Consider the following 12,944-nt stretch of genomic DNA (forward strand, 5'->3'; position numbering starts at 1 on the left):
TATGAAAGCCCGAAAATCCGCTTAAGGAGGTTGGTCGGGGGGGAGGACGGGTCAAACACAGGACTATCACCCAGGAGACCGGGGATCGTGTCTCGCGTGTCACGTTTCCTAAACCCAACCGTCGCTTTCTTCTTTTCCTAAACCCAACCATGCCATTGTTGTCCCGCGTCCCGTTATTGTTTTCCTAAACCCAACCGTGGGCGGGCTCAGACACCTCCCCAAATCGTCACGTGACAGCAAGCTACCATGACGTATGTCCTCATTGTCAATACGGCGTAGATGTACACGCGGATAGCTCAAAATGCGTACAGATAACACGCCACTTGGCTTTAGGAAAGTGGCGTGTATGTTTACGCGAAGTCATAATGTCATGTTGCTCTCCCAGTTGACTGTGGCCTGTCTTCAACCTTTCAACCCATTACTCGTAGAAACACGAGCAGAGACTGAGCCCAACTCACTGTAGGTGGATGAAGTCATTTGCGCAGACGGTACATCCCTGTTTGGATCACCTCGAGGTGAGGAATTATACGTTTCAACAGAGCATCTCCCATCTTTTTTAATGCCGTCCAAATGGGCCACGTCGTGATTTTACAGACTGCTGCTTGTGCACCAGTGAAGATTATTTTATTTTACCTCTTGTAAAATGTCCAATAAAAATGCTCTTAGGTTATAAATAGAAGTCTCCTACAAACTGAAGTCCATGATAAATATCAGGACGTTTTCTGTAGCTTTGTTTTTTTTTCGTTTCTGGTTTATTATAAGCATAGCGGCATTAAAAGAGGCTTTTGTTTATGAACTCTTTGGCCGGAGTAGTCTAGATAATAAAAACTATATATCACAAATTAAGTCAGTGAAATAAAACGCAGTCAACCACTGGAGAAAATCTGCGTAAGCTTTAGGTAAGCGGACATGTTTAGACACGGGGGAAAAAGCCAACAAGTCCTGCAAAACCATACGACGATATCAGTCTTCTGTCCTCCCCTCTAATCCGACCCACAGGAGCGTTTTCCGTCCTCATACTTAAACCAGAGAAGGTAACGGTCTTTTAAACATGTCGTTAACGTTGTGAAACACTTGCAGTATGGTTAGGTTTAGACACCAAAACTACTGAGTTAAGTTGATAAAAAGATGCTGATTTGGCTTAAAATTAGTCTCGCGTTTGCCAGATTTACGGAGGCCGGGACGGATCAACACAAACACATAAGCAACAACGGAAGTGAGTGTGTTGTTGACAAATGGAGCTGGCGGATGGGGTCTGTTTCAGAAATCATTTGTGTAGTAGCTTTTTTATATATGTGTTGTAGCTTTTGCGTTTGTGTTGCGGCTTTTGTGTTTGTGTTGTGGCTTTTGCGTTTGTGTTGTAGCTTTTGCGTTTGTGTTGTAGCTCTTGCGTTTGTGTTGTAGCTTTTGCGTTTGTGTTGTAGCTCTTGCGTTTGTGTTGTAGCTTTTGCGTTTGTGTTGTAGCTTTTGCGTTTGTGTTGTGGCTTTTGCGTTTGTGTTGTGGCTTTTGCGTTTGTGTTGTAGCTTTTGCGTTTGTGTTGTGGCTTTTGCGTTTGTGTTGTGGCTTTTGCGTCAGGTTGTAGCTTTTGTATTTGTGTTGAACCGTCTCGGCCACTGTAAGACCCTCCACCGTAGCGCTGTGGAGGAAGGTCTGGCTACTCCACACAGCATAGAGCTCAACAGTCCCGCCCACAGCGGGTTCCAGAAGTAAAAATACAATGCAATTTCTCCATTGACAAATTGGAGTATAGGCCATAAAATGGTAACTGTCAATGGTAGACTTAAAACCAGCTATGACATGACTCAGCGATTGTATATGCTCATATAGACGCCACAAATCATGGGGCACCAACCTTGTTTTGAGATAAATGTCTTTTATTCGCAGTGTCTTGGATAAGTACTCCATTACCCACAATCCTGAACAATCCCACAATCCCACAGTGATGCCTCTGATTGGTGGAACTCATGCTGGTGAGGAGGTGGAGGAGGGGGAGCTGCTGCACGATCCGTCATGCGCACGCCCAAAATGATAATCCTGTTTCACGATGATTTACGACACTGCACGAATCACGATCTGTTCCACACTTCAGCCGTTAGCCCCCGCCGGGAAGCTAACGTTAGTTTAGCTAACAGCTAATTCGGCTAACCGCTAGCTGACAGCTTGATTCCGTCTAAAATAACGTAAAAAAACGTAAAGCCGTCCACAGCTGACGTAACAGCCGTTATATATGTTAACGGTTATTTTCAGGTTTTATTTTGAGGGTCTTTTAAAGTTATTACACGCTGTCTCAGCTAGCGGTTAGCCCAATTAGCTGTTAGCTAAACTAACGTAGCTTCCTTTGTTCAGTGGTGTGCTGTGGTTTATGGGATGAGTAGTTCCTTCGCTCGATAATGAAACTATGTACACAGTCTTGTACCTTTGACTTTTTTTTTGATTCGTTGTATGCTTATGAGTCACGTCGTAGCTGGTTAGCCTAAGGCACGGTCTAAAACTCTTTATGTACGGATTGTACGGATGTATTTTTCCAGACGTCAATGGGAGAAATGAACAGGAAATTTACCTCTCGGAGGAGGGGCGGGACTGTTGAGCTCTATTCCTGGATGGGAGAAAAACGTGCTCTGGTTTAATGGCATTTCTTTAAACCAATCGGAATCGTCTTGGGCGGCTCTAAGCGACAGACGGAGCCAAGGTGCCTCTGCAAAACAGCCTCAGGAAGGAACTTGTTTTGATGGAACTACAAAAGTAGTTTTAGTCGTGCAACAGAAAACTCAGATTGGACAGATAGTCTAGCTAGCTGTCTGGATTTAAGTTGCAGGATGTCCAGCTAATGGAAGTTTTGAAGTCTTCTGTCTACTTGGTTTATTCAATTAAAAATGATAAATGGTTACAAACGATTGAAAAGAATAAAAATGATTGACTGAAAAAGCTGCTCAAGTCTGCTACGAGGCATTAAATAAAAGCAACCAAAAGAACTACGAACAGAACTTCTCTGCAAAAAACAAAAGATGGACTGTCAATCTAACAGTCTAACACCAAGTAACAATTCTCCAGCTTCTTAAATGTCAATATATTCTAGGTTGGTAATGAATAGCATAAAAATATGGATTGTTAGTTTGAGTTATTCATTTATGAGCAATATAATTCAAACCATACTGACTTTGTAAAAGCCCTGCTCCCAACTACAAAATCCACGTGGGACGTTGGTCTGACACCTGTAATTATACTACGCTGCCGCAGCTCAAGCGTCGACAGGAGAACAGCTTGACAATGTGATATTTAATCTGTCTTTCTGTCTGTGAGACGGGGTTATCACGGTCTAACGGATGATGTTTTAATTCCTCCAGCTCTCAGACCTTTCCCACGCACGTCAAACAAAAATAAGGTTGCGAGTTGGACTACGAGCTGAAAACGCTGCTGCAGCTCCGCAGTGCTGCTGTCATAGTGACTGAATAAATAGTTCATTTCAGTTTACAGTAGGCTATATGGACAAATGGCATGTTGTGTTATATGCAATTGACAAAAACATGCATGTTTATACCAGTCCATTTCATACAACATGACTCAATTAACAACCAAATAAAGGAATAGGCTTTTTTTTTTTTTTTTTAAGATATTTTTTTTAGGTATTTTATGCTTTTATTTAGACCGAGACAGACGTTGCATCTCATGTTGCTTAAATTGTCACATGAATACGTCAGCTGTTTGGGCGGAGTTAGCAACTCCTTCAGCTGCACGGCTTCCAGGAAGGCTGCTCTTGTGTATCCTCGGCTATAGCTCCTCAATAGGGCTGCTCCCTCTTAGTCGATTAGTCGACTAATCGGTTGTTTTGCTCTTAGTCAACTAAGATTTCTTTAGTCGATTGCTTTTTTTCATGCTGAATGACTTATTTCCAAGAAATGTACGAGCACATCTCTGGGAAACACAAGAATTAAAGTGGTGCTTTTGCGTGACTTTTTGCGGAGAAACTCAGATTTACAGATTTGTCGATTAAATCAACTAATCGATTAGTCGATACAATTGAATGAGTGTTAGTCGACTAAGAATTTCTTCAATCGAGCACAGCCCTACTCCTCAATGATCCCTCCTCGGGCCAGAAATAAGAGCTTTGAGACGGCCTTCACTGAGGAGAGACAGAACAACTTCCGGACTGAGGAGGCGAGGAGCTATCAGATAAGAGACATGGGATGCAGCTAGAGAAGAAAGAAGAGAGAGAGGACAAGGCGTCTGCGCTTTTAAACCCAGGTAGATTTGTGAGGACTATGGTTAACTGCTCCTCAGATCTCTGCAGGGTAAATCCAGACAGCTAGCTAGACTATCTGTCCAATCTGAGTTTTCTGTTGCACGACTAAAACTACTTTTTTAGTTGCACGACTAAAACTACATGTTCCACCTAAACAAGTTCCTTCCTGAGACTATTTAGCAGAGGCACCGTGGCTCCGTCCGTTTTTCTCCCATCCCAGGAATGCTGTGTGGACTAGCCAGACTCTCTTCCGCAGCGCTGTGGAGAAAGGTCTGGCTATGCGGGACTATTCAGCTTTTAAAAGGTGTATTTACAAAGGTTTGCGTTTTTGAAAAACAAGAATGTCTCTTCTAGTAGAACGGTAGTGTTCTCTGTGTGGAAACGTCTAGTGTGCCGCCGTTCTCGTCCAGCTGGAACCAACTCCCCCAACACCTGCGAATCTGGGTTATAGCAGCATCGCCGCTTCAATATTTAACTCCCAAAACTGAAACACACATCTGTATTTTACATTGGTTCGCACTTTATTTTCAAAAAGACATTTCTTCCTCTACCAGAACATCATGGTTTTTCAAATGCACAAAAAATAAAAATACATGTATTAAATATATAATCTCAAAAAAACACAGAATAAAAAAATGAGCTCATCCTCCTGCACTGAACACACAGCGGTGGAGAAACACCACTGGTCTAAAAACTGCTGCATGTCCTTCATCAGAGAGAGGAACCTGAAGTCCACTCTCACTCTGGCCTTCACCAGAGACACGTACAGCTTCGTCAGCTCTCGTCCACTCACATTTTCTATTTTGTTTTTCCTACTTTCATAAATTGACATTTTTGCCTGACCCACAATAAAATTCAACAATTGCCACTTCTTTGCATTTTGTTTTCTGTAGCCAGCACCAAAAATAAAAGCAGTCTCTGTAAAAACCTCCCCACAGTCTAAAAACACAGTTTTTAAAATGTTAAAAAGAGGTTTCAGTCTGTGACAGTCCAGATAGCAGTGACTAATGGTCTCAGGGTGGAGACAGAATGGACACGTGGAGGACACGGTGGGATTAATCTTAGACAGAAACACATTCACGGCCAGAGCCCCGTGGAGGATCCTCCACTGCAGGTCTCCAGACCTCTTGTTTAGGGGAGGCTTGTACAAAAGTCTCCACACTGGTTTTCTGTCTTTTGGCAGTCTTTCCTTCCACACCATGTCCTTCCTCTCACTCAGCTTCTTTTTATGAGTGGCCAGAACACAGTTTTTATACAAACCCTTTCCAGTTTGCATATGAAAATCAGCCACAATGCGTGGCGTATGTCGTGCTAATGAGTCAGTGTGGTTAATTAAAAAAACAATGTCTGGAAAAAGGTCTCCGGAAACGGGGATTTCTGTCCCATTAAAATAGTCCCACAGCATCTCTGTTTCTCCACTGTCCAGTCTTTTAATCCGTTTTAAACTCGTTCAAAATGCTTCTGGTGTGGTGGGCCGACCTCAGGCCCAGCAGAGAGGCCACTGCCTCTGTGTTCAGGAAACCAGGACCCCCAGCCTCCACGATTCCCCTCAACTTTGTTAACTTTGTTGTTATCCTCTCAGTAAGTCCAGGTCTGCTGCCATCTTGGAGATCCAGCCGGGCCCCCCACACCAGAGGCTCCTCCAGGAGCCAGAACAGAGATGCTGCAGGTTCTAGTCTGGTCCATTTAAAAGTTTCCATGCTTTAAAAAGTCCTTGATAAAAAGGAGGCAAGTTACACAAAGAGATAAAACCGCAGTCCACTAAAAACAACGAAGCATCAAGACTCAGACCTGCAACCCCCCTTAAAATGGTGCTGGCTACTGGCCTCCAGACATCATCATCATTTCCATATAAAAACCTCTGTATGAACTGTAATCTAAAAGCAGCTGTCCGGCTCTCCAAGTCCACCAAACCCTGCCCTCCCTCCTCCTTTGGCAAGTATAAAACACATTGGGGAACCCAGTTTAACATATCCCAAAAAAACTTTAAAATGATTGACTGTATGGTTTTTAACAGACCAGCAGGGGGCTCCATACATTTTAACTTGTGCCAGAGGCTGGATGCTACCAAAGTATTGATGATTAGCAGCCTGCCTCTGTAGGACATATGGGGAAGCAGCCACCTCCATTTTCCTAACTTCCCCTCCACTTTTTCAATTATTCCTTCCCAGTTCATATCTGTGGTTCTCTGAGCCCCCAGGTAAACCCCCAGGTACTTTAACTCCCCCCCCTCTTCCAGGTCAACCCACCAGGAAGCTGAGGGAGGCCTCCAGCCCAGCTCCCCACTGCCAGGGCTTCACTCTTGGCCCAGTTTACTTTGGCAGCAGAAATTCTCTGAAACGTCTGAACAATACGTCCTAAACTATCAACATCTTGTTGGTTTTTTGTAAAAACTATGATGTCGTCTGCATAGGCCGATACAGTAAAATGTGTATTAAACTAGGTAAAAACAGGCCATTGATACAAGAGCGGACATTATGCAACATGGGTTCAATAGACAAAGCATTTAACATACCTGACATCAAGCAGCCCTGTCTTATCCCCCCTGGTTACCTTGAAAGGTTTACACAAACCACCATTAATCTTCAGCACACTCTCAATGTTCTCATACATTACCTTTATCTTGGCGATGAAACCAGGGCTGAGGCCGAACCTCTCCAGAACTTTCCACAGGTAACGGTGCTCAACCCGGTCAAACGCCTTTTCCTGGTCCAAAGAAACCAGACCAGTGTCTAAACCCAATGAACCAGAGACGGTCAAAATATTCCGAATTAATGACACATTGTCAACAATGGACCTGCCGGGCACACAGTAGGTTTGGGTCTTGTGGATGACCCGGTCCAACACCAGCTTCAGCCTGGAGACCAGGACTTTGGACAGCAGCTTATAGTCCGAACACAGCAGAGAGACTGGCCTCCAGTTCTTTATGTCCAGTAAGTCCCCTTTTTTAGGGAGGAGAGTTAGCACCGCCCTCCTGCAACTCTGAGGAAGTGAGCAGTCATCAAAACTTTCCGTGAAAACATCTAAAATGTCTATTTTCATTTCCTCCCAGAAAGTTTTGTAAAACTCCGGAGGGAGACCATCGATACCAGGGGCCTTTCCCCCCTGCATGCTCTGTAGTGCTCTGAACACCTCTCCTTCAGTCATGGGCCCCTCTAGCTCCACATTATCGTCCCCAGAAACTGCGGGCAGGCCCCTGCAGAACATGTTGAAAGCCTCGTCGTCCTCTGTGTACTCTGTCCTGTACAGATCTGAGTAGACGTCCACGGCTCTCTCTCGTATCTGTGAAGCTGTGGTAAGTTGCTGTCCTCCTGCTGATCGCAGAGCATGGATCATTCTGCTCTGTCCATTCTTCTTCTCCAGACTGAAAAAAAACTTGGTCGGAGAGTCCATTAGAGCAGCGCTCTGAAAACGGGACCGGATCAGCGCCCCCTGTGCTTTCATGCCCAGCAGGTCTGCCAAGACGGCTTTTTTAGACTTGAGGTCTTCAAAACAGCCTCGATTTCCTGTGGACTCTGCAGAACTCTGCAGGTCCACTATAGTTATCTCTAGATCTTTCATAGACTTGGCAATGTCTGGAGAAACATTGAGAGTGTACTGCTGACAAAGCTGCTTGATGTCAGCCTTACCAATGTCCCACCACTGCCTCAGTGAACTAAAATCTCTCCTTCTGTCTCTAAAACCCTTCCACAAAAAAAATAAAAACATCCCTAAAATGTGCATCTAAAAGCAAAGCTGTGTTAAAATGCCAATATGCAGATCTGGGTTTTATATTGGCAATATAAACATCACAATACACACATGAATGATCAGAAAAACCGACAGGCAATATAGTACACCCTTTAAAAACATTAAAATGGTGCTTAAAACAATAAAACCTGTCTAGCCTAGCCATAGTTAACCGGTTGTCTCTGCTGTGGACCCATGTGTACTGTCTCTGCTGTGGACCCATGTGTACTGTCTCTGCTGTGGACCCATGTGTACTGTCTCTGCTGTGGACCCATGTGTACTGTCTCTGCTGTGGACCCATGTGTACTGTCTCTGCTGTGGACCCATGTGTACTGTCTCTGCTGTGGACCCATGTGTACTGTCTCTGCTGTGCATGGCGGTCTCTCCATACATCTGAGAGACTGTGTCTCCATCAGCCGCTGCATGGCTCTTTTAGAAGCAGCATGTGGCTCACTATGGTTCCTGTCCAGTTCATCATCATGTGTACAGTTAAAATCTCCTCCTAAAAATAAAAACTCCTCTGGTTCACACTCACTTAAAACCGTACTGAGCTCATCTAAAAAAAAGAACTCTATCAGGTCCTGAGTTTGGAGCGTATACATTTATAAAAACCAGATTAAAAACTTCATACTGGGCTCTGACTACTAAAAGTCGGCCCTTTATTCTTTCTTCCACAGTGTGGGACTTTGGTAGAAAGTTTTTTTGCAAAAGGGATTGCAACTCCTCCGCTGATGCTGCTAAAATGACTTAAAACCACCTCCCCATCCCATTCCCTCCTCCAGTCGGTCCCGTTTAAAGTCTCACTGTGCGTTTCTTGCAACATTGCTATATTTACTCCTTTAAGCTTTAAAAACTCAAAAAGGCAAGCCCTCTTCTTCACATCTCTGCCACCATTTATATTAAGAGTGGAGATTTTAAAATTACTCATAAGGTCAGATGTGAGGAGAGACACACAAAAAGTAAGACCGACAGCAGACAAACTGTCTTACATTCTCTCACTTTCTCCATCATTTAAAAGCTCAAGTTTGATCCTCACAACCAGTTTCTTTAATCTGAATAATTCCTGTAGTGTGAAGCCTCCCTCACCTCTCAGATTGATCTGAGCTTGTATTGAGATCAGTAACACACGTTTGTTCTCAAAATAGTCTTCAAGTTTTATATTTTTATTGTTTTTAGTTTTCTGAAGGAACTTTCTTATTTGTTGTACCTGGTACAACTCTTCCTGCACCGACCCAACAGTGACCTGTGAGTCAGTAAGAGGCTGACTGACTGCAGTACAGTCCTCTTCCTCCTCATCTTCCTCCATCTCTATCTCCTCTTTTCCATCCTCCTCCACCTCTTCTACCTCCCCCTCCTCCTCTTCCTCCTCCTCTCTCACTGCCACTTTTTTGGCCTGAGAACCACTGTTCTTGTCCCTTTCTTTTCTTTTCCTTGCAGACATTTTTAGAACATTACCTCTGTCACTCAAAACAACCTCATCATTTCTCTCTGCGTCAACTGCTGCGACAACTGTTAGCTCAGCTTCAGCTGATTTTCCTATCACACCTGTCTGTTCCCTACACACACCATTATCTGATTTTTTTTCTTTTACTTTTTCTTCACCCACTACACTTTTCTCTGCCTAAAGGCCGTTTCACATTGTACGCGGCATGCGCTGCGCTCGCCGTTAGGTTTTCCTATTCCCAACTATATTTGTTGTGCTCGCCGCCAGGCTCAGCGCAAATTTACGTCATACATGCGCCAATATTTGAATGCACGTCACGTCCGGTGTTTACATCAGACGTGCAGTAGGCTACATGCAACGTTGTGTAGGATACACAGTAGTGATTTGGTGGAGACGATGTTTCTGTCTTTGAAACATAGGAAAGCCTTGTTCTGTTTGTGGATCCACTGTGTGTTCGGTGTTTACTTTTTTTCTTTTTATTCAGACACATCACAGCGCACCGCGGCCGCTCTTGCGCATGACGCGGTCAAAGTTGAACCATGTTGAACTTTGACCGCGGCACGCGCAAGAGCGGCCAGCCGCAAAATGCCGCTTGCGCTGTGCTTTGCTCAGCGCAGCGGCAGACCAGTTCTTGCGCGCGCAAGCCATTGACAATAATGGGTTTCATAGCGCAGCGCTGCCGTTTGCGCGTACAATGTGAATGGCCCTTTACACACACTTCCATTACCCTTCCCTCCCACTTCATTCACACAAACACCCAGTGTATCTACAGTACTCACCCCGTGCGTCTGGTCGGACACGGCATCACCACGCCCGCTGTGCAGCGTGCGGAGTGGACATCAACCGCTCGGATGCAGCAGCCGGCAACGAGAGGTGCCCCCTCCTCGGCACCAGCATTCCCCCCCGGACCGGGAGGGTTCGGATCACCTCGTCTCGGGCAGGCTCTCACCGTGTGTCCCACCTCTCCACGACCAAAACATTTCATCCCTGATGAAGTTGCAAAAATCACGTATTCATAATCATCTACCTTGACATGGAAGCGGAGGTTGAGCTCCTCATTCCGATGGTTCGGTATCATATAGAGCTGTCTGTGGTGAGACACGACGTGCTTCAACAACGGAGATTTACATCCAGACAGGATCTTTTTAACAGGGGAGACTATCTTCCCGTGTCTGGACAACTCTCTGCTGAGAAAGCCATCAGAGATGAAAGGTGGGACGTTTGACAGGACTACCTTTGTAGCTGGTAGTGTGAGTGGTAGCACCTGAACAAACATTTCATTCACGGTGATGCCCGCCTCGATGACTTGGTTCACCTTGTCCTCCCGGTCCAGGAAGATGACCACGGCGCCGTTCATCCGAGTGGCCGACTTAATGCTACCGTGCCCGTCACTAGCCAGTCAGAAGCAGAGTATGAGGGCGTGTCCTGACAGTAGCTAGGTAAGGACTACTAGCCAGTCAGAAGCAGAGTATGAGGGCGTGCCCTGACAGTACCTAGGTAAGGACTACTAGCCAGTCAGAAGCAGAGTATGAGGGCGTGCCATGCTAGCAGCTAGGTGAGCATTATAACGTGTGTTCCAAAGTGACCACGTTTGTCTCTGAAGTAAAGGCTGGACTACAATAGAGCTGTTTGGAGCAGTTTGTGAACAGTGTTTTCTGTTGGAGATGGTAAGTCCCTTTGGGGGGGACTTTGGGCTTTTTCACTTTGTAAACCTATAACATGCACAAAAAAAAAAAAAAAAAAATATATATATATATATATATATATATATATATATATAACATAATAAAGGAAAGGGAAAAAGCCAAAAAGCATAATATGAGCACTTTAAATTATAATTTCCTTCTCTTAATTTAAAGTAAAAAGGCTGTTATAACGACGTGGAAATCAAAACAGATGAGAAATTACATCACGTATCTTTGTTAGGTAGTTTTCATTCATCTCACTAGACATTTTAACTGCTGCTGTTGCTTTCCAAAATGTTACTCCTGTATTTTTAAATCACAGAATGTGTTAATCAACATTTACAGTCATGATTAATGTGCACTGTCTCTGATAAGGAAGCTGGTAATAAATAGAAAACACAAGAGGAACCGAACGCTCCTCCACCGCGTCCACACTGGCACTAAGTTCCCGCACAATCACTGAAAGCAAAGACTCCTTTCTTTTTAACCTTCAATCATTTTTTTTAGTCTTAATCCAGTTTGCCTCTCAGATCGTGTCCTTGTGTTTGTGGCTCACAGTAAATTCAAGCTGTGTTGATATATGGATTATAAAATGATCAGAGACATCTTTGAGGTTGCTGTCATCAGTGGGAATTAGTTTTTTTTTTTTATTAATCTGTGGTTAAGTCTGTGTATCTGCTGGCTAAATTAGTTAAGGGTTTACTTAGTTAGGGAAAAAAAGGTTCTAACAAGCAGAAGAAATCTTTTTTTAAATAATATGCTAAGTAAGCGCAAAAAGCCTTGGTTCAACAGCGGGAGATCTGTAAACAACGCTCACACAGTATGAGAGAAATGAGGTGGATCCCATTCAGATTCCATGAATGTCGTAGCGTATGGTTTTTACATATTAATAGGGTATAATCCACAAACTGTCAAAGTGATGAACCAGGCTTCTGGGTCTGAAAAGTGAAGCCAAAGCTGAGGCTCCTGAAGTTGCTTTCTCTCTAATTTCCAGGAGAGGGGGGGGGGGGCGATTGCACTGGCTCCAAAAAGAATGTCGAAAAAAGCAACAAAGACATCGGAAAAAAACGACAAAAACTCATAAAGAAGCTACAAAAAAAGTCAAAAAGCGCCTAGAACAGGGGTGTCCAACTCAATTTCACTAAGGGCCACACTGGAAATGACGATCACAATAAGGGCCAGACATGTTGAGTCAACTTGTTCTGGGAGAGGCCCAGCCTGCTGAAACATGATGGTCTCCACCCAAACCGACATGGAGCCAGGCTGCTATCTGACAACATAACGACCACACTGAAAGTTAAGTATTGACATTCTGTTGAAAATATCACAGATTCATGCCCCCCAGGTATTGATCCTAATGGCACTTTACAAGTGAATGAATCTGAAAATGTTTTCTGCAGGGTAAAATGTAATACTAGTACTATTCCAGTTATAATCAACAATAGACCATACAAAGTGTTGAATCCCCTAAGTAATAAGGAGTTGACTGCAAACATAGTCAATTTAGCATCCAGTTCACGTCAGCCACAGGTAACCAAAAAAGGGGCAATACTTAACAACCTAATTGGAATTACAACTACCACTGCAATGATAGAACAGGATAGGAAAATTAGATGCGGTCTACTAAATATCAGATCTCTGTCTTCTAAAGCAATACTAGTAAACGAATTGATATCCGATAATCAAATTGATCTATTCTGTCTAACTGAAACCTGGCTGGGCCATGAAGATTATGTCAGTCTAAATGAAGCCACTCCTCCCACTCATATTAATACTCAAATTCCTAGAGGCTCAGGCCGAGGAGGGGGAGTTGCAGCCATATTTGACTCTAACCTGTTAATTAAT

Source organism: Sander lucioperca, chromosome 14 (assembly GCF_008315115.2).
Source record: "Sander lucioperca isolate FBNREF2018 chromosome 14, SLUC_FBN_1.2, whole genome shotgun sequence".
NCBI lineage: Eukaryota > Metazoa > Chordata > Actinopteri > Perciformes > Percidae > Sander > Sander lucioperca.